Raw genomic sequence first — 23,393 nt, 5'->3', positions numbered from 1 at the left:
TACAAACACCTAGACAAGACTTTGCCCCATTAAACCTACAAATCTCTAGACAAACCAAAACACATACTTCACCATGTCACACCCTGACCTAACTAAACTAATAATGAAAACAAAGATAACTAAGGCCAGGGTGTGACAAAAGGCGGCCAATGAGGTTATGGCTTTGGGGATGACCAGTGAAATATACCTGCTGGAGCGCATGCTGCGGGTGGGTGCTGCTATGGTGACCAGTGAGCTGAGATAAGGCAGAGCTTTACCTAGCAAAGACTTATAGATGACCTGGAGCCAGTAGGTTTGGCGACGAATATGTAGCGAGGACCAGCCAACGAGAGCATACAGGTCGCAGTGGTGGGTAGTATATGGGGCGTTGGTGACAAAACGGTTGGCACTGTGATAGACTGCATCCACTTTGCTGAGTGGAGTGTTGGAGGCTATTTTGTAAATGACATCCCGAAGTCAAGTGTGCTGCACCCGATCCTAAAGCTGTGCACCACAGCAAATCAGCAATCTGTTCGCTAGCTTACGCGACCTGTGTTGATTGACAGTGGGCTGCTCCGTTTCACTAGCCAAGGGCGATGCTGCGGCTACTGTCTCTTGCCTCGTGTAGAGTAATCCATGTAGACTCTGTGCCACAAAATGAGTGACAAAACATGACAAAACCTGTCCAGATAAGTTAAAGTCATCAGTCTCAAGCCAAAGTCGAGTCCCGAGTCTTGAGGCTCCAAGTCAAGTCTCAATTTATTTTATTTTCTATCAAGTTGAGTCTTAAGTCATTAAATTTGTGACTCTGACTCGAGTCCAAGCAGGAATGGTGCAGGAGGAGATGGCTGCCGTTTTACGGGCTCTTAACCAATTGTGCTATTGTGTGTGTTTTTTCGAGTTATTTGTAACTTATTTTGTACATAATGTTTCTGCCACCATTTCTTATGACCGAAAAAAGCTTCTGGATATCAGGACAGCGATTACGCACCTCGTACTGGACAAAGATTTTTTCTTTAACAAGTCGGACGCAAAGGATTTACTTCAGACACTCGACAAGGCCAACTTCATTTTATTGGTGACATATACATGGCTAGCAGATTGCGAGTGTAGCAAAATGCTTGTGTTTCCAGTTCCGACAGTTCAGCAATATCTAACAAGTAATATCTAACAATTCCACAACACATACCTAATGGAATAAGGAACGGAATGGAATAAGAATACATAAATATTGTCACACCCTGACCTTAGAGATCCTTTTTATGTCTCTATTTTGGCTTGGTCAGGGCGTTCAGCGTTCAACACCATAGTGCCCTCAAAGCTCATCACTAAGATAAGGACCCTGGGACTAAACACCTCCCTCTACAACTGGATCCTGGACTTCCTGACGGGCTGCCCCCAGGTGGTAAGGGTGGGTAACAACACATCTGCCACGCTGATCCTCAACATGGGGGCCCCTCAGGGGTGCGTGCTCAGTCCCCTCCCTGTTCACCCATGACTGCATGGCCAGGCAAGACTCCAACACCATCATTAAGTTTGCCGACAACACAACAGTGGTAGGCCTGATCACCAACAATAATGAGACAGCCTATAGGGAGGAGGTCAAAGACCTGGCCGTGTGATGCCAGGATAACAACCTCTCCCTCAACGTGATCAAGACAAAGGAGATGATTGTGGACTACAGGAAAAGGAGAACGAGCACTCCCACATTCTCATCGACGGGGCTGTAGTGGAGCAGGATGAGAGCTTCAAGTTCCTTGAACAAATTATCAACAAATTATCATGGTCCAAACACACCAAGACAGTCTTGAAGAGGGCATGACAAAGCCTATTCCCACCCAGGAGACTGAAAGGATTTGGCATGGGTTCTCAGATCCTCAAAATGTTCTACAGTTTCACCATCAAGAACATCCTGACTGGTTGCATCACTGCCTGGTATGGCAAGTGCTCGGCCTACGACCGCAAGGCACTACAGAGGGTAGTGCGTACGGCCCAGTACATCACTGGGGCCAAGCTTCCTGCCATCCCTTCCTGCCATCCTGTCACGACTAAAAGGATTAAAATTAGAAATGAAAAAATGCCTTGTGTGAAGAAATTAAAAAATTGCAACTTGCAATGTGCCCGGTCTGAAATGAAACGGTTACCTAAAATCAAAGCCTTACTGTACAATGTAGCCACATGTAGAATGTGGTGCAGCAGAATGATGTTTCTGCATGCTATTCTGCCCATCCATAACCTACCAAAGTATTTTGGCTTTGGATTTGGCGTTGGTTGTATTACACCATGTACACTAAATGACTATCATCAAACAACAAACTGATCAAATCGTGCCAAATACAGAGCAAGTTGCAACTTCCAGCTCTTTGCACAATGGCGAGGAACATAACAATGCACATATGCACTTGCATACATGCACTCATGCCTGCATGCAAGCAAGGAGACACACACACACACTTGGATCCACCCTCAGAGGCCTTTGGCATGGTAATAAACTGCACCCATGACTGAGTCAAACCAGTCCAACCATGCATAGACACTGCAAAGTGACATCAGGGAACATGACTTTTAATTCATATTTCTTTCCACACACTTATTGCTGTCTTCTTAGCGCTGTTCACAGAGTAGAGAATGAAAGAAGAATGACTCTGATGACTTTACACCTACACCTGACACTTTTTTCATACTCAGGTCCACCCTAGCTAAAATAATGAAAGAGAAAGTGTGTGTGTGTGTGTGTGTGTGTGTGTGTGTGTGTGTGTGTGTGTGTGTGTGTGTGTGTGTGTGTGTGTGTGTGTGTGTGTGTGTGTGTTTCTTTGTGTGTGTGCATGACTGGGTGTGGAGGGGTGGGGGTGGGGGTGGGGGAGGGAGAAGAGGGAGCTGAGATATGGGCTAAGGGGGAGGATCTCATTGACAACCCATAAAAGGTTACTCTGAGTTGGCATAGTTGGAGAGCACATCCCCAGAGTGTGACTACCACATGGACAAGGAGTAAAGTACAGAACAGAATGACCACTGTTAGGGAATTGCTAGTGTTCTTTATAGTCAACACAGCCTACTGTGAGGCGCCAGCGGTACCAGGGGCCATCTTCAGAACAGAGGGAGGTGTCATAGAAATGGGATACTGCTTTGGAGTCGACTACATCACTGTTTTCAGATCAGCGCTTGAGGGAGACCAGCTACTGGTTAATTCTTCGGATGAGACGGCACCCCTTTCGCCTCCCACAGACTTCGAGGGCCGCATCAAACTCACCTACCAGCTCCAGCTGCTGGGCCTCCAGATCAGCCAGCTCAGACAGTCCGACTCAGGCATGTACAGGAGGGAATGCTGGAAGGACAAGGCGCTGGCCAACAAGCATGAACACGTGCTGTCTGTGTGTAACCTGGAAATCAGCTCTGTTGAGATTTCTGAGCGGCCAGACGGAGGGGCAGAACTGAACTGTAACATCACTGCCACAAGTCTGGAGGGGAAGACCATTCGATGGTACCATGAGGTGTTCCCCAAATATAAGGCTAACCTTTTCCTGGACACCAGTGTGTCTCTGGTACCCCTACAGGAGGAGCTACAGGGGGTCATCGAGGTGAAGGACAGAGGCGTTTTTCTCAATGTTTCTGGTAGCATTCTGAAGGACAGTCATCACTTTTACTGCCTGGTGATGGATAGACAGAGATGCCTCAGCTTTCAGAACATGTACATCCCCAACATTGACTATGTCAACCCCAAGACTGTCTTCACATCTGTGGGAGAGAAAGTGCTTCTCACCTGTCCTTCTGAGGCGAAGAGCCATGATCAGAAATGGGAGACACCAATGGGCAATGTTAACTCTGAGTCAGTAAAGTCTGACATGTTGGTCAGTGGTGATGATGATGATGAGAAGTTCTCATTGGTTGTTCATGTACTTTCTGCCAACTACTCTGGGGAATATAAATGTTTCTCTGCCTCACTACTTGTTTCTGAGTATGCCTTGGTTCTTTGCCCCAGTGGAGAACCCACTGAGAGACAGTTTTCTGATGGAGGGGATGCTGTTCTACAATGTTCCCAAGGCAAAGAGGAGTCTCACCGTGTGCAGTGGTATTACAGAAGACCACTGGAAGAAGAACAACTGATTCTGGACTCGAATGATAAAACTATTGCCATTCCTGCTGATCTGAGGGGCAGAGTGGTTTTCTCTGAGCAGGATTCCTCTCTCCAACTGTCTGACCTCAACGAGGGGGACCTCGGGGAATTCTGGTGCGTGGTTCTGGGCAGCCTAGACTATATTGACGGTTACGACTACGCAGGCAGTTTTGATGATGATGAATACACTGAGGGCAATGATGATGATGGCAACAAGGACATCATCTGGATAGAGGACAACATAGACACATGCATTTCTAAAAAGGTGACCTCTCTGACTCTGATAAGAGAGAAACCAGAGGACATAGTCAAATGCAGAGGAACCGACCCCAACACATCACCGGAACCAGAACCAGACAATGACTCCAACACAATGGTAATTGCTGTGTGTGGAGTGCTGGCTGGGCTTGTAGTCGTGGTGGTCATAGCAGCTGTGGTGGTTGTGCGTCGGAGAAAAGCCGCCGATACAGAGAGAGGAGAGGCCATGGGGTCTGGACCGAAAACAATGGACACTGGGCTGAGTGAGGAGGAAAAACTGGACCCAAATGGACAAGGCCCCTAACAGCATTGGACTTGTGTTATGTTTGTTTTTTTACCCTTTAAATACTTAGTTCAAAACTATTTACTGATTTGATGGATCCAATGGTTGATCCCGTGTCATTCTGGATCTGTTTTCAATGCAGAGCTTAATTTGATAGCCTAATCCTAAGGATGTGTACTGGGCCAATAGAACATACATTTTACATTTTTGTCATTTAGCAGATGCTCTTATACAGATCAGTTAGGGTTAAATGCCTTGCTCAAGGGCACATAAGTTTTTAACTTAGTTAGCTCAGGGATTCAAACCAGAGATCTTTCGGTTACTGGCACAATGCTCTTCCCACTAGGCACTCCATGAATCTATGGGTTTAAATGGACACTTTCTCAGCTGATCTCCAGATATATATTTTTTTAATAATCATTGCTCTAGGTTTCGGTCATTCTCCTTATTTCCTGATGATATGCTTTCCTAATGCTGTGTTTTAAAAAGGGATTTGTGGTATTCAGAGTACATGCGCACCACAAAAAAGGTCTGATTTGCAAAAGTAGTGTAATCAGAGACAACAAGGCAACGTTACTGTAAATATTCATAACAGACCTTTTTTGTTCAAATGGAATCTAAAGAAAGAAAAATATATATTTGGCACAGATACATAACTGAAATGAGTTATGACTGTAATCTGAAACAGCTTTAGGCCATAAAATGCAGTTGGTATGCAAAAATAAACAGACTTTAAAAAGTAATTTGAAAAGCTTTCCCAAAGCTTGAGAGGAATTTTTCTTACCTACCATATAGTCCTTTATGTTCATGGTGGTTTAATGTTGTCAAAATGTATTTGAAGTCTTTGTTGTTTTTACATGTTTTAGAAGAGAGGACAGATTTGCCACAAACAGTATAAGGAATGAAAAATAACTTAATCCAATGAAAATAGAACATCTGATTTTAAAAGATTTCTGCTGAGGTGATAAACATGTACAATTTTTTATAAGGATATATATTTAGTCCTATTTTTTTGCAAGGTGACCCTCAGCTTTCATAAATGATTCTATAATACATTACATTATGACATTAAATAACTACATTAAAGAAGACATAAATACTCAGGGGACAAGCTGTACAACTCACCTTCACTAGAACAAAGGGCAGTCTCAGTGCATAATCAGGAGTATAATTCACTGCTAGATACACTGATACACTGCAGACAGGAACACTTCATTATAAATCTAGGTTCCCCAACTCATTGTGTGTGTGTGTGAGAGAGAGAGAGAGAGAGAGAGAGAGAGAGAGAGAGAGAGAAAGAAAGAAAGAAAGAAAACACAGTCCATTTTTGAAGGTTTATTTGGAAATATAATGGATCAAATGTGTAATTGAGTTTTATGTCACTCAATAACACACACAGTACACACGCACACATCCACACACACACACACACACACACATATAAGTAAATGTACGCACGCACACACACATGTATCAACTATCACATATTTCTATCTGTTTTAAATTCAACTTGTCACAGGGAGGCCGGAACGTGGATCGATAACTGCACAGATGTTAGAGATGAGCAGCTGCTGCAGGTTCTCATGCCTATTTAAGAATGGACACACACCGGCCCTGAGAGCTCAAACACGCAAAAGTGATAGCAAAGAACACCCCTCAAACACACTTTCTAGTTTGTAGGGTGAAAGTGGGAGTGATAAGACTGGCAATGGATCAGCCTAATTGTGTGTGTGTGTGTGTGTGTGTGTGTGTGTGTGTGTGTGTGTGTGTGTGTGTGTGTGTGTGTGTGTGTGTGTGTGTGTGTGTGTGTGTGTGTGTGTGTGTGATGCAAAAAAAAAGGGGATCTTAACAGAGGAAGATATTAAAACAGCACATGGTACAGTAAGGAATGAAAAACAGCATAACTAAATATTCTACAAGCTCACCAATGAAATGATGTAAGGAAATTAAGCTAGCCCAACTGTTTGCCCAAAATCTCCCTTTGTTTCACTTGGGCCCATACACCCCTCTCCAGAAAACATTTTGCCACTGACCAGAATCCCAAAACACTGATTATCTATCCCACATCTCTCACCATCACAATCAACAGATGCAGGCAAGATTCCTCACTGCCCCTCCAGCCTCATGTGATCAGGGGGCATGTAGAATCAGGCTATGTGCTGCTTGGTGTCCCTGGTGAGTCCCTGGCAGCTGCCTGACTGGCTGAGCCTGTGGGGCTGCTTAGTGTGCTCGGCTGTAATTTGCCAGGCCCATTACTCCTGCCTGTGAATATAATGGATGCGAGCCCTGTGACTGTGAGTGTGAAATAGTTGGCGAGAGAGAGGAGAGGAGGGGAGAGGAGAGGAGAGAGAGGTGGCTGGGCTGTTGGTGTCTGGAGAGCGATGTGCTGTGTTAATGGCCCCAATTATGCACCAGAGAGCAGCGCTGATGGGGGGGACAGAGAAAGGGAGGGAGGGAGGGAGGGAGGGAATTGCCCAAACAATATGAGCCAGACAGGGGTGAGGACAAGTCATTGGGGTCTGAACACACAATTACTGGTTTGGTCTCTCCTGTCAGGTGTCTATTCTGTCCAGGGGAGACAGAGATTTATGTTCCTTTTTCTATGACAACATATCAGCGCAATTGCTGGCGTGGGCGCGAAAGGGCTGAGTTTTGATGAATAAACTAGTTGTTGGTGCTTCGAGTCTTGGTCCTTCACTGGCCAATCAGAACGTGCATCATGGCTAAATATGTGATTTTTTCAAGTTGTGTATTTACGGTCTTTCATGTATTGCCTTGGAATCAACTCCAATTCCAATGTTAGTTATAGTTTATTATACAGCTTACAGAAACAAAATAACAAAATGTAGACCTATCCCATATTTGCTAAATATGTTAACCTGAACCTGTTTGCAGTACACATTGTTCTGATTAATTTCATGGCTTCAATGTTGAAATATATACATAGCATTCGCACTGATAGAGGGGATAGGCCTACTGTAAATTGCATTATGGCTGAGCATGGACATGCCAAATGTTAAAAGATTAAATTCACTAAAAAGAGAGGAAATAATTCAAATTTTAAACAATTAAACAAATTAACTTCTTTTAAATAGGCGATGTCTAAATATACTTACAGGCACCGTAATTGCTTCCCTTGGGCATATAGTATTAAAACAACGCAGACTATGGAGGGTTTTAAGCCCATCTAACATTTTTACAGTAGCTGGACAAAGATCCAATATAAAGAGAAAGGGAGAATGTCCACTCACCCTTATACTGCTCCCAAATATAATGTTTTATGTAGGCCTACATATTGGAACCATCTTACAGATCGCATTCACACTTCTCAAGAAGTTGCTTGTGTGCGCGCCACGGACATTCTCACCATAAAACCAGGACAGTGAATCATTCTAATAATATCAGACCTCAGGATAAGACCCAGATGCAGACAGTTCGAAATAACAAATGCTTATTTACAAAACAGGGGGCAGGCAAACGACAGGCAGGCAGAGGTCAGTAATCCAGGGCAGTGTCAAGAGGTACAGAACGGCAGGTAGGCTCAGGGTCAGGGCAGGCAGAGGTCAGTAATCCAGGGCAGTGTCAAGAGGTACAGAACGGCAGGCAGGCTCAGGGTCAGGGCAGGCAGAGGTCAGTAATCCAGGGCAGTGTCAAGAGGTACAGAACGGCAGGTAGGCTCAGGGTCAGGGCAGGCAGAGGTCAGTAATCCAGGGCAGTGTCAAGAGGTACAGAACGGCAGGCAGGCTCAGGGTCAGGGCAGGCAGAGGTCAGTAATCCAGGGCAGTGTCAAGAGGTACAGAACGGCAGGTAGGCTCAGGGTCAGGGCAGGCAGAGGTCAGTAATCCAGGGCAGTGTCAAGAGGTACAGAACGGCAGGCAGGCTCAGGGTCAGGGCAGGCAGAGGTCAGTAATCCAGGGCAGTGTCAAGAGGTACAGAACGGCAGGTAGGCTCAGGGTCAGGGCAGGCAGAGGTCAGTAATCCAGGCCAGTGTCAAGAGGTACAGAACGGCAGGTAGGCTCAGGGTCAGGGCAGGCAGAGGTCAGTAATCCAGGGCAGTGTCAAGAGGTACAGAACGGCAGGCAGGCTCAGGGTCAGGGCAGGCAGAGGTCAGTAATCCAGGGCAGTGTCAAGAGGTACAGAACGGCAGGTAGGCTCAGGGTCAGGGCAGGCAGAGGTCAGTAATCCAGGGCAGTGTCAAGAGGTACAGAACGGCAGGTAGGCTCAGGCTCAGGGCAGGCAGAGGTCAGTAATCCAGGGCAGTGTCAAGAGGTACAGAATGGCAGGTAGGCTCAGGTTCAGGGCAGGCAGAGGTCAGTAATCCAGGGCAGTGTCAAGAGGTACAGAACGGCAGGCAGGCTCAGGTTCAAGGCAGGCAGAGGTCAGTAATCCAGGGCAGTGTCAAGAGGTACAGAACGGCAGGTAGGCTCAGGTTCAGGGCAGGCAGAATGGTCAAAAACCGGGAGAACTAGAAAACAGGAACTAACAAGAAACAGGAGTACGGGGAAAAATGCTAGTAGGCTTGACGAGACAAGACGAACTGGCAACAGACAAACAGAAAACACAGGTATAAATTTCCTCCTGGAAAGAGGAGACAGAGGTTTAATCCTTGATACATGAAACGTCGGATGTATACGGAGGGTGGGGGGCAACAGAAGACGAACAGTAGAGAGGGTAAGGATCTTGGAGATGGGGAAAGGGGTGATAAAACGTGTGGAAAGTTTGCAGGACTCTACCCGGAGAGTTAGATCCCGAGTGGACAGCCATACCCTCTGCCTGAGATGATAGCGGGGAGCCGGGGTCCGATGGCGGTCTGTCTGTCGACGATACCTGGAGGTGGTCTTGAGAAGAGCGAACCGAGCTCTCTTCCAGGTACGCCGGCAGCGGCAGATGAACATCTGGGCTGAGGGTATGTTGACCTCTTCCTCTAGGAAGAGTGGGGGCTGATAACCCACAGAGCACCCGAAGGACGAGAGCCCAGTGGCTGAGCAGGGAAGGGTGTTCCGGGCAAACTCCACCCACACGAGTTGCTGGCTCCAGGCGGTGGGGTTGGCCGAGACAAGGCACCGAAGAGTCGTCTCCAGGTCCTGATTGGCACACTCCAACTGGCCGTTGGATTGAGGATGAAGCCCACAGGACAGGCTGGCCGATGACCCAATGAGTGTGCAGAACGCCTTCCAAAACCGGGACGAGAACTGAGGACCCTGGTTGGAGACCATGTCCACCGGAAGTCCATGAATCCGGAAGACGTGCTGCACCATGTGCTGGGCCGTCTCCTTGGCAGAAGGTAGCTTGGGGAGGGGAATGAAATAGGCAGCTTTGGAAAATCTATCCACCATGAGGATAGTGGTGTTTCCATCAGACGAAGGGAGACCAGTGACGAAATCCAGGGATATATGTGACCAGGGACGGTGAGGGACAGGAAGAGGTTGAAGGAGGCCAGCCAGCTTGCCGAGGAGTCTTGTTCTGAGCACAAACAGTGTAGGCGGCTAGGAACGCAGAGACGTCAGGGACCATGTTGGGCCACCATAAGTGTTGTCTCAGGCCAGGGTCTGACGGGAGCCAGCGTGGCAGGCAAGCCTGGAGGAATGAGCCTGTTCCAGGACCGAGGAGCGGGCAGCATCTGGGACAAACATCCGAGCCCACAGGAAGACGTCCCCAGGCAATGGGCATGGCAGAACGGGCTCCAGCCCATGATAGTACCAGCAGTCCAGTTGTGGCACTGGAGCCACAAAAAACCCAATACCACAGGAGCCTGAGAAGACTTGATGAACATAAACCGTACTCGTACTCGTACCTACTGATGTACTCGTACCTACTGATGAGCCTGGTCCTTTCAATGGACAGGTAGACACATAATGACCGGCAGTTCCGCAATACAGACAACTCTGTCTGTTAAGTTCGATAAGCATTCGGCTGGAGACAGTCTAGGTCTTGCTTATCGCCTTGATCATCCGGATCGATGGGCGGCTACGGGAACGAAGGAGGGAGAGGAGGTCTGATTCTGGTCACAATCGCTTGCCCAAGGATCCCACCGTGCCTCCGAGAAACCCCGGAAGTCCCCGGCGTCTACGTCCCTGAGAGAATCTGAGCTTACCCGAGTTCCCCCGAGAGTCTCCGAGGTCTGCCGACTCACCTTTCCCGGAGCCGATGAAACTCGGCAGACCTCGGAGACTCTGTAAATGTCTGAGTTCTGTTCTGAACAGTATTCAAATATAGACTTGTCCATTCACATGAGCATCTTGTAGTTGAAAAATAAAATCCTTAAAGGATATGAGGTAAGGTTGTATCATGCAAACAACCCACATCCCATTATGGTCAATCTATGCTTTCCGTTTCTTTCGGGTGAGGAGTAACTGATGTTCCTGAGCACAAGTGGAGTCAAAATGAGATCATCTATAAGTGAGCTCCCATTCTAAAAACAATCCTACAGTCATGTTTAAAGCAAAACACATAGATGATTACATGCCAGAAGAAACACATTTAATACACAGAGATGTAAAACCCACCCACACAAACCATCATCACCTTAGGTGCCCCCTGCCCAGCCATGCTCAAATTGATAGTCCTCATTAAAGTCCCGTAGATCATTTCATTACTCCATTTTTGTTTACAAAGCTCTACTACACAAGCTTCTGACCTACCTCACTTCACTGTCAAAATTTTAAAAAATGAGACACCACCGTTCACAGGGATGGTTAACTCTCAAGGTTCCACTAGTACATACCGATCTGGGAAAATACGCCTTCAATTTTCGTGCCCCCCATTTTTATAATAGCCTACAAAACTCCCTACATCTTGACTCTCTGGTGCTTCTAGGGCAATTTAGGACTTTAATGTTGAATGACTTTAATGAGAATTGGAACTGTTTGGATTTAATGTAAATACTTGTATTTGTGGTATTTGATGTTGTAATGTTGTTTCTGTAATGTGTAATTTATTACATCTTTATTGATCATTTTGAATGTGTTGTATTGCTGTCCTCAGGGCACCATTGTAAATGAGACCTTGGTCTCAAAGGGTTCCCCTGAATAAATAAAAGTAAAAATAAATAAAAAAAATGTCCATAGAGTCCTCTGTGACCTGAGATTTGATCTACTGTAACTTTTCATTAATTAATTTAGTTCAATTTCAATTTGATCACAGAATGTAGGATTTTGTAGTAACGAAACGTTGAAACAACATCTCTACACAAACTTTGAAGATACTCAAAACATAGATAATAAACTAAGGCTAAGAGACTGGCCAATTAAATGAATGTCACATTGTATAAAGTTAAACTATATTAATAAACAACTTATATTTCAAACTATTAAATATATTTGTAGGGTATAAACTGTATTTGTTTCTATATTACTGGCATATTACTGAAAACTTCTTCCCCCAAAAATTCTGGAACCCTATCTCTTCAAAGAGTATCTTTCTTTTTTTGTACTTTTTACCACTTTTTCTCCCCAATTGGTAGTTACAGTCTTGTCCCATCGCCGCAACTCCTGTACAGACTCGGCAGAGGCGAAGGTCGAGAGCCATGCATCCTCCAAAATGACCCAAGCCGCACTGCGTCTTGACACACTGCTCACTTAACCTGGAAGCCAGCCGCACCAATTTGCTGGAGGAAACACTGTACAGCTGGCAACCGAAGTCAGCATGCATGCACCCAGCCCACCACAAGGACTCGCTAGAGCCCTGGACGACACTGGGCCAATTGTGCGCTGCCTCATGGGTCTCCCAGTCGGCTGCGACACAGCCGGGGATCGAACCCGGGTCTGTAGTGACGCCTTAGACCACTGCGCCACTCGGGAGGCCTTCAAAGAGTATTTTAAGTAATAACACAGCCCTCTCACATCCCCATAAAAAACTAACACCCTTGCCTTTCGTGAACTAACACTTGCAATTTTATTTAAATGTATTCTACTATCACTGACTTTTCTGATAGCTACTTTATTGAGGAAAAATATACTTACTATGACTGAGATATGTGTTTGTCCCATCTAGCTTTCTTAAATGCATTAACTGTAAGTCAGTCTGGATAAGAGCGTCTGCTAAATGACTAAAATCTAATGTACTGCATATTACTGGAAACCAAGCAGAATAACATTGCTCAGGTTTTCTAATAAATTCATAGAACAGTTTAGGAGCACATTACATTAGAGGAAAAGCTTGCCTTGTGTGCCCTTGAGGTTGTTTGCTGAATCAAATTTAATTTTCACTGTTGGCATACTGGTAGGTTGAAATGAGATTTCCTTTCACCTGCATATTATCTTGCAACGGAGCCTGCTCTGAGGGGTGCTTTTTACTCACTCAACTCAGACAGAGCATAGAGGAACTCAAGGAAGTTAACTTTCCCTCATAGATAAAATTATTTCTCAGAGAGAGCTGTACTTTTCCCTGTCACAGTCTGACTGACAGCTTATCTGATTGACAGAACAAACCTCAAAGAAAATAAATAGTGCAGGAAGTTACTGAGCCCAGATCTCATAAGAAAGGTTGTGTATGTGTGTGTGTGTGTGTGGGGGGGGGGGTGATCTGTCACAAGTAATGTGGGGGTGCAAGCTCAATAGTCAGGCTGGTCTCACAGACTAGACGAAACATAGTAAACAAAAATCCAGGCCACTCATATTAAAATGATATGTTAAGTTTGGTATGGTTACATAAGACAGAAGGTTACTTAAGGCAAAGATGGTTGGTCGGGGTGGATGGGTAGGCATATAACACGAACGTCTAGCAAGCCAAAGGTTGCAATTCGTAACATATCATATGAAATGGATGATGGACATCCACAAATTAATACACACCATACCAAATGTAACATATCATACAAATTTGAGGGTCCTGGATCTTTGTTTACTATGTTACATCTACCCCTGAGTCCAAGTTGCAATAGTGGGCATGAGGCAACAGGGCGACCCAGGGAGTCTTACATCACCCACAGTAAAAAATCACTATTCTCTTAATGGCGGTCTAAACCCCCACAGAAATTCAAGATTAGTCGTCTAAGGGAGATGTGTGGGCATTATGTTGGTTAGAGTTGAGGATGGATGGTACAATATAACAGAAAGGCAGGAATGGAGGACCAGAGAGAGATACAGTTGAGAGCAACGCACCCCCTCAGTGTTTTTGGCAGCTCAAACTCCTTTGTGTGTGCTTGCCTTGTACAGTACAGAATAACTTGGATATCTTCCTTGGCCTAGCTTTGTGTTTTAATGTAGCAGTGTTCTGTGTAGGTAGATGCGGCCCAAAACCCTGTTTGGGGATCACTTTTGTTTTTGCTTTGTTTTGCTGTGTTTTCTGGAGACGTTTAAAGGTTAAAACAAGGGTCATAATAGGGCACACAAACAGGGGTTATAAATACCACTGTCAGAGGGACAAACAATTCTAAGATGAAAGGGCAGCTACAAAAAATTATCCTGAACTGCAATAAAGGAAATATACTCGGACGTCTGAGAAATATCATATCCAAGACAGCTGCTGCCATGTGTAGCCAGTCTCTGAGCCAATATCCTACGTTTGCAATGTGACTTTGTCATAGCGTGGAAACAGTGGGATAGATCTGAAACACGGTTAACAAAATCGACCACCCGGGAGTAATTGAGCTGTTAAAGGTGAGCACTGACCCCTAAATAATCCCTCGGTCAAGAGGAGCTAGAGGACCCTTTCCCCCACAGGCACAGAGTCAACTGAGCGAGCCTGCTAGGCTGCTATCAGGGCTACATGGGTTATGACAGCAGGTGTCCTCCACAGAAAATGAAGAAAAATAGGGGTCATTGTGTCACTGTAATCTCGTGGGGAGGCTGTGTGTGTGCTGACATGGAGAGAAATGCTTGCTGTTGCCGCTCCATTTGAGGGGTAAGTAGCGGGTCCAGGGTAAATCCCTGTTTATAGCGTGGCAGTGATGTATTGTAAACTGCCTCTGATGATCTGGGTGAGCAGTGGGGCATCCCTCCTGGCTGCATTGATGAAAATAGATCTTGATGATCAAATCAAAGTTTATTGGGCGCGTACACAGATTTGCAGATGTTAGGTGCAGCGAAATGCTTGTGTTTTTAGCTCCAACAGTGCAGTAATACCTAGCAATACAAATGTTGAAAACAATACACACATAATCAAGAGCAATTAAGAAATATCAGAATGAGTAATGTCAGAGACTGGAATATAAATATATATTCATACAGTATAATGTGTGTATATATATATATATATATATTTATACACTACCGGTCAAAAGTTTTAGAACACCTACTATTCTTATTTGAGTTGTTCTTGCCATAATATGGACTTAGCCCTAATTGGTAAAAGACCATCTTCTGTTTACCACCTCTACATTGTCACAGCACAACTGATTGGCTCAAACGGATTAAAGAAAGGAATTCCACAAATTAACTTTTAAGAAGGCACACCTGTTAATTGAAATGGATTCCAGGTGACTACCTCATGTAGCTGGTTGAGAGAATGTCAATTGTGTGCAAAGCTGTCATCAAGGCAAAGGGTGGCTATTTGAAGAATCTCAAATATAAAATACATTTTGATTTGTTTAACACTTTTTTGGTTAGTACATAATTCCATATGTGTTATTTCATAGTTTTGATGTCTTCACTATTATTCTACAATGTAGAAAATAGTAAAAAAAAAACAAAAAAAAACCTTGAGGTGTTCTAAAACTTTTGACCGGTAGTATATATACAGTGGGGAGAACAAGTATTTGATACACTGCCGATTTTGCAGGTTTTCCTACTTACAAAGCATGTAGAGGTCTGTAATTTTTATCATAGGTACACTTCAACTGTGAGAGACGGAATCTAAAACAAAAATCCAGAAAATCACATTGTATGATTTTTAAGTAATGAATTTGCATTTTATTGCATGACATAAGTATTTGATACATCAGAAAAGCAGAACTTAATATTTGGTACAGAAACCTTTGTTTGCAATTACAGAGATCATACGTTTCCTGTAGTTCTTGACCAGGTTTGCACACACTGCAGCAGGGATTTTGGCCCACTCCTCCATACAGACCTTCTCCAGATCCTTCAGGTTTCGGGGCTGTCGCTGGGCAATACGGACTTTCAGCTCCCTCCAAAGATTTTCTATTGGGTTCAGGTCTGGAGACTGTCTAGGCCACTCCAGGACCTTGAGATGCTTCTTACGGAGCCACTCCTTAGTTGCCCTGGCTGTGTGTTTCGGGTTGTTGTCATGCTGGAAGACCCAGCCACGACCCATCTTCAATGCTCTTACTGAGGGAAGGAGGTTGTTGGCCAAGATCTCGCGATACATGGCCCCATTCATCCTCCCCTCAATACGGTGCAGTCGTCCTGTCCCCTTTGCAGAAAAGCATCCCCAAAGAATGATGTTTCCACCTCCATGCTTCACGGTTGGGTTGGTGTTCTTGGGGTTGTACTCATCCTTCTTCTTCCTCCAAACACGGCGAGGGGAGTTTAGACCAAAAAGCTCTATTTTTGTCTCATCAGACCACATGGCTTTCTCCCATTCCTCCTCTGGATCATCCAGATGGTCTTTGGCAAACTTCAGACGGGCCTGGACATGCGCTGGCTTGAGCAGGGGGACCTTGCGTGCGCTGCAGGATTTTAATCCATGACGGTGTAGTGTGTTACTAATGGTTTTCTTTGAGACTGTGGTCCCAGCTCTCTTCGGGTCATTGACCAGGTCCTGCCATGTAGTTCTGGTCTGATCCCTCAACTTCCTCATGATCATTGATGCCCCACGAGGTGAGATCTTGCATGGCGCCCCAGACCGAGGATGATTGACCGTCATCTTAAACTTCTTCCATTTTCTAATAATTGCGCCAACAGTTGTTGCCTTCTCACCAAGCTGCTTGCCTATTGTCCTGTAGCCCATTCCAGCCTTGTGCAGGTCTACAATTTTATCCCTGATGCCCTTACACAGCTCTCTGGTCTTGGCCATTGTGGAGAAGTTGGAGTCTGTTTGATTGAGTGTGTGGACAGGTGTCTTTGATACAGGTAACAAGTTCAAACAGGTGCAGTTAATACAGGTAATGAGTGGAGAACAAACAGGTCTGTGGGAGACGGAATTCTTACTGGTTGGTAGGTGATCAAATACTTATTTCATGCAATAAAATGCAAATTAATTACTTAAAAATCATACAATGTGATTTTCTGGATTTTTGTTTTACATTCCATCTCTCACAGTTGAAGTGTACCTATGATTTAAAAAAATACAGACCTCTACATGCTTTGTAAGTAGGAAAACCTGCAAAATCGGCAGTGTATCAAATACTTGTTCTCCCCACTGTATATATATATCTCCATGTGGATGGGATGGGGGAATGCTCTCTCTGGTGTTTCCTGTAATCCACGATCTGCTCCTTCGTTTTATTGACATTGAAGGAGAGGTTATTTTCCTGGTACCACTCCGCCAGTGCTCTTACCTCCTCCCTGTTGGATTTCTCATCGTTGTTGGATACATGCATGGCCACGCAGTCATGGGGGAACAGGGAGTACAGGTGGGGGCTGAGCACACACCCCTGTGGGGCCCCTGTGTTGAGGATCAGCGTGGCGGAGATGTTGTTGCCTACCTTCACTACATGCGGTCGGCTTGTCAGGAAGTCCAGGACTCAGTTGCACAGGAAGGGGTTCAGACCGAGGGCCTTGAGCTTAGTGATGAACTTGGAGGGTACTATGGTGTTGAAGGCTGAGCTGTAGTCGATGAATAGCATTCTTACATAGATATTTCTCTTGTCCAGGTGGGATAGGACATTGTGCAGTGCAATGGCGATTGCGTCGTTCATAGATCTGTTGGGGCGATATGTGAATTGTAGTGGGTCTAGGATGTTGGGTTAGGTGGAAGTGATATGATCCCTAACTAGCCTCTCAAAGGACTTCATGATGACAGAAGTGAGTGCAATGGGGCAATAGTCATTTAATTCAGTTACCTTCACTTTCTTGGGTACAGGAACAATGGTGGACATCTTGAAGCAAGTGGGAACAACAGACTGGGATATGGAAAAATGTAATATATCCGTAAACACTCCTGCCAACTGGTCTGCACATGCTCTGAGGATGCGGCTTGGGATGCCGTCTGGGCCGGCAGCCTTGCAAGGGTTAACACACTTAAATGACTTACTCACGCCGGCCACAGAGAACGAGAGCACACAGTTCTCGTAAGCATCGGGGGCCTACGTCGGCATCTCGATGTGGTTTTCCTTAAAGCAGGTGAAGGTGTTGAGCTTGTTCGGGAGCGAGGCGTCGGTGTCCCCGACGTGGTTGGCTTTCCCTTTATAATACGTGATTGTCTGGAATCCCTGCCACATACATCTTGGGTCTGAGCCATTGAATTGCGACTCCACTTTTGCCCTGTACTATTGTTTTGCCTCTTTGATTGCCTTACGGAGGTCAAAGCTGGTCTGTTCGTACATGTCCATGGTCCCAGTCACCTTGCCATTGTTAAATGCAGTGGTTCGCGCTTTCAATTTTACGCAAATGCTGCCATCTATCCATGTTTTTTTGGTTTGGATAAGTTCTAACTGTCACAGTGGGAACAACATCTTCTATGCACTTCCTGATGAACCACGTCACAGAGTCAGTGTATACTTTTATACTATTCTCATAGGTGACCTGGAACATTTCCCAGTCCGCATGATCAAAACAATCTTGAAGCATAGATTCCGATCGGTCAGACCAATGTTGAACAGTCCTTACCACGGGAGCTTCCTGTTTACGTTTCTGCCTATAGGTGGGGAGGAGCAGAATAGAAGCTTGATATGATCTGTCAAAGGGGAGCGGGAGGGCCTTGTAGCCTCAGGTTTCCAGTTTGCATATAGTCCTGTGTAGTTCCTTGAGAGCCATCGCGGTGTCGGCTTTGGAGGGAATATACACAGTAGTGTCGATGACAGAAGAAAATAATCTCGGGAGGTAACGCGGTCAACATTTGATAATGCGGTCGACAGTTAATGGTGAGGACTTGAGTTCCAGTACATTACCACAATCCGCTTTTATTTTCCTGAGTTCAGTCTTCCTGTCAGTGCGATGGACAGAGACAATATATTCGGAGAGAGACATAATTCCGTAAAACAGATTGTGTTACAGTCCCTGATGTCTCTTTGGAAGGAGATCCTTGCCCTGAGCTCGTGTACTTAATTGTCCAGGGACTAAACATTAGCGAGTAATATGCTCGGCAGGTATGAACGCTGCTTGAATCTGACTAGGGCGACCGTGTCTGTTGAGATATTCTGCACACTGCCGAATTACAGTATATATGTCACGATCGTCTTGCTTTGAAAGATTGGACCAAGGCGCAGCGTGTGCAAAATACATCTTCTTTATTTTAAGAAGAGAGAAAACAAACAAGAAACGAAAAACTATACGCGAACTAACAAAATAACAAAACTGACGACCGTGAAGCTATAAAGACAGATAGTGCTGACACAAACACTACACATAGACAATTACCCACAAAAAGCTAAAGCCTATGACTGCCTTAAATATGGCTCCCAATCAGAGACAACAATAACCAGCTGTCTCTGATTGAGAACCAATTCAGGCAACCATAGACTTTCCTAGACACCTATACTAAACACTAACCCATCTACTCTACTTAACCCCCTACACCATACAACACCCTAGACAATACAAAAACACACAAAGACAACCCACCCCAACTCACGCCCTGACCAACTAAATAAATAAAAGAAAAAGGAACAATAGGTCAGGAACGTGACATAACCCCCCCCTTACGGTGCGAACTCCGGGCGCACCAGCATAAAGTCTAGGGGAGGGTCTGGGTGGGCGTCTGTCCACGGTGGCGGCTCTGGCACTGGTCCCCACCCCACCATAGTCACTACCCGCTTTCGTAGCCTCCTCCAAATGACCACCCTCCACATTAACCCCACTGGATTAAGGGGCAGCACCGGACTAAGGGGCAGCACCGGACTAAGGGGCAGCACCGGACTAAGGGGCAGCACCGGACTAAGGGGCAGCACCGGACTAAGGGGCAGCACCGGACTAAGGGGCAGCACCGGACTAAGGGGCAGCACCGGACTAAGGGGCAGCACCGGACTAAGGGGCAGCACCGGACTAAGGGGCAGCACCGGACTAAGGGGCAGCACCGGACTAAGGGGCAGCACCGGACTGAATGGCGGATCCTGGCTGGCTGGCTCTGGCGGATCCTGGCTGGCTGGCGGATCCTGGCTGGCCGGCTCTGGCGGATCCTGGCTGGCCGGCTCTGGCGGATCCTGGCTGGCCGGCTCTGGCGGATCCTGGCTGGACGGCTCTGGCGGATCCTGGCTGGACGGCTCTGGCGGATCCTGGCTAGACGGCTCTGGCGGATCCTGGCTAGACGGCTCTGGCGGATCCTGGCTGGACGGCTCTGGCGGATCTGGCTGCTCATGGCTGGCTGGCGGATCTGGCTGCTCATGGCTGGCTGACGGATCTGGCTGCTCATGGCTGGCTGACGGATCTGGCTGCTCATGGCTGGCTGACGGATCTGGCTGCTCATGGCTGGCTGGCGGATCTGGCTGCTCATGGCTGGCTGACGGATCTGGCTGCTCATGGCTGGCTGACGGATCTGGCTGCTCATGGCTGGCGGACGGATCTGGCTGCTCATGGCTGGCTGACGGATCTGGCTGCTCATGGCTGGCTGACAGATCTGGCTGCTCATGGCTGGCGGACGGATCTGGCTGATCCTGTCTGGCGGAAGGCTCTGGCTGATCCTGTCTGGCGGAAGGCTCTGGCTGATCCTGTCTGGCGGAAGGCTCTGGCTGCTCCTGTCTGGCGGAAGGCTCTGGCTGCTCCTGTCTGGCGGAAGGCTCTGGCTGCTCCTGTCTGGCGGAAGGCTCTGGCTGCTCCTGTCTGGCGGAAGGCTTTGGCTGCTCCTGTCTGGCGGAAGGCTTTGGCTGCTCCTGTCTGGCGGAAGGCTCTAGCGGCTCCTGTCTGGCGGAAGGCTCTAGCGGCTCCTGTCTGGCGGACAGCTTTGCAGGCTCAGTACAGACGGGCGGCTTTGAATACTCAGTACAGACGGGCAGTTCATGCGGCGCTTGGCAGACGGACAGTTCAGACGGCGTTGGGCAGACAGGCAGTTCAGGCGCCGTTGGGCAGACAGGCAGTTCAAGCGCCGTTGGGCAGACGGGCAGTTCAAGCGCCGTTGGGCAGACGGGCAATTCAAGCGCCGTTGGGCAGACGGGCAGTTCAGGCGCCGTTGGGCAGACGGGCAATTCAAGCGCCGTTGGGCAGACGGGCAGTTCAAGCACCGTTGGGCAGACGGGCAGTTCAAGCGCCGTTGGGCAGACGGGCAGTTCAAGCACCGTTGGGCAGACGGGCAGTTCAAGCACCGTTGGGCAGACGGGCAGTTCAAGCGCCGTTGGGCAGACGGGCAGTTCAAGCGCCGTTGGGCAGACGGGCAGTTCAGGCGCCGTTGGGCAGACGGGCAGTTCAAGCACCGTTGGGCAGACGGCAGACTCTGGCCGGCTGAGACGCACTGTAGGCCTGGTGCGTGGTGCCGGAACTGGAGGTACCGGGCTGAGGACACGCATCTCAGGGCTAGTGCGGGGAGAAGGAACAGAGCATGCTGGACCCTGGGGACGCACATTAGGCCTTGTGCGAGGTGCCGGAAATGGTGGTACCGGGCTGAGGACACGCATCTCAGGGCTAGTGCGGGGAGCAGCAACGGGACGCACAGGACTCTGGGGACACACAGGAGGCTTGGTGCGTGGTGTAGGCACTGGTGGTAAATGGCTGGAGACACGCACCATAGAGCTAGTGCGTGGAGGAGGCACAGGGCTCTGAAGACGCACAGGAAGCCTGGTGCGTGGTGTAGGCACTGGTGGTACTGGGCTGGGGCGGGGAGGTGGCGCCGGAAATACCGGACCGTGCAGGCGTACTGGCTCCCTTGAGCACTGAGCCTGAGCCCAACCTTACCTGGTTGTATGCTCCCCGTCGCCCGACCAGTGCAGGGAGGTGGAATAACCCGCATCGGGCTATGTAGGCGAACCGGGGACACCATGCGTGAGGCTGGTGCCATGTAAGCCGGCCCGAGGAGACGCACTGGTGGCCAGATGCGTTGGGCCGGCTTCATGACATCCGGCTCAACGCTCAATCTAGCCCGGCCGATACGTGGAGCTGGAATGTACCGAACCGGGCTATGCACGCGTACAGGAGACACCATGCGCTCTACTGCGTAACACGGTGTCTGCCCGTACTCTCGCTCTCCACAGTAAGTACAGGGAGTAGGCGCAGGTCTCCTACCTGACTTCGCCACACTCCCTTTAAGGCCCCCCCCCCCAAGAAATTTTTGGGTTGTACTCACGGGCTTCCAGCCTTGCTTCCTTGCTGCCTCCTCATATCGCCTCCTCTCGGCTTTCGCTGCCTCCAGCTCTTCACGAGGGAGGCGATATTCTCCCGGTTGTGCCCAAGGTCCCTTTCCATCCAGTATCTCCTCCCATGTCCATGAATCCTGTGTAGGTGGGTCCTGTTGTCGCTTGACACGCCACTTGGTCCTGGATTGGTGGGTAATTCTGTCACGATCGTCTTGCTGTGAAAGATTGGACCAAGGCGCAGCGTGTGCAAAATACATCTTCTTTATTTTAAGAAGAGAGAAAACAAACAAGAAACGAACAACTATACACGAACTAACAAAATAACAAAACTGACGACCGTGAAGCTATAAAGACAGATAGTGCTGACACAAACACTACACATAGACAATTACCCACAAAAAGCTAAAGCCTATGGCTGCCTTAAATATGGCTCCCAATCAGAGACAACAATAACCAGCTGTCTCTGATTGAGAACCAATTCAGGTAACCATAGACTTTCCTAGACACCTATACTAAACACTAACCCATCTACTCTACTTAACCCCCTACAACACCCTAGACAATACAAAAACACACAAAGACAACCCACCCCAACTCACGCCCTGACCAACTAAATAAATAAAAGAAAAAGGAACAATAGGTCAGGAACGTGACAATATATCCACATAAGGCTGACCAAAACGGACACACTGCACTGATATATTATGTTAGAGAAGAGTTTCAATAGTTACCAATTTCCTATCACCCAGCTAGCACATATGGTTCTGAGAACCATATGCTTCTTAGAGCTTGGTGAGAGCGTGGTTGTCCTATGGTTATTTTACATACAACCTTCCCACAACTTTCTGTGAATGGTGCAGGATTGTTGTTTGGCTTTGGAACATTCTCAGCACTTTTAAGGGACTTGACAAAAAAACGTTACCCACTGGGCAAAACAATTGCTGAATCAACGTGGAAAACTGATTGGATGTGAAAAAAGTCATCAACGTAAGGGAATTTCTTATTTTCTTCACCTAATTTTGGTTGATTTCACATTGAACTCACGTTAATTGACAACTCATCTAAACGTAATACAAAGTGCCCAGTGGGTATTTTCTTGGTATTTCATTACTTTAACAGAAGGTTTCATAAAAATTCAAACATGATTGTATTTCATTTCAATTTTGGTAATGTTATAGGAACGTTGTCCAACTGGTTTGACATTGGGAATGTTCTCAAATAGTTCAGAGAACGTTAAGAAACAACATTCTTCTGTGGGATTTTCAGTACTTCAGCACAAGGTTTTATACAGGTTTCCTCATGGTTCTATTTAAAGTCATGTTCTCAAATTGTTACGAGAATGTTAAGAAACAACGTTCTTCTGTGGGAATTTCAGTACTTCAGCATAACGTTTCCTACTGGTTTCCTCATTGTTCTATTTAAAGTCATGTCCTCAAATTGTTGCGAGAACATTAAGAAAGCTTTCCATTAAAACCACA

This window comes from Salvelinus fontinalis, chromosome 9 (genome assembly GCF_029448725.1).
Source record: "Salvelinus fontinalis isolate EN_2023a chromosome 9, ASM2944872v1, whole genome shotgun sequence".
NCBI classification, from domain to species: Eukaryota; Metazoa; Chordata; class Actinopteri; order Salmoniformes; family Salmonidae; genus Salvelinus; species Salvelinus fontinalis.
Note: the sequence above shows the minus strand (reverse complement) of the source record.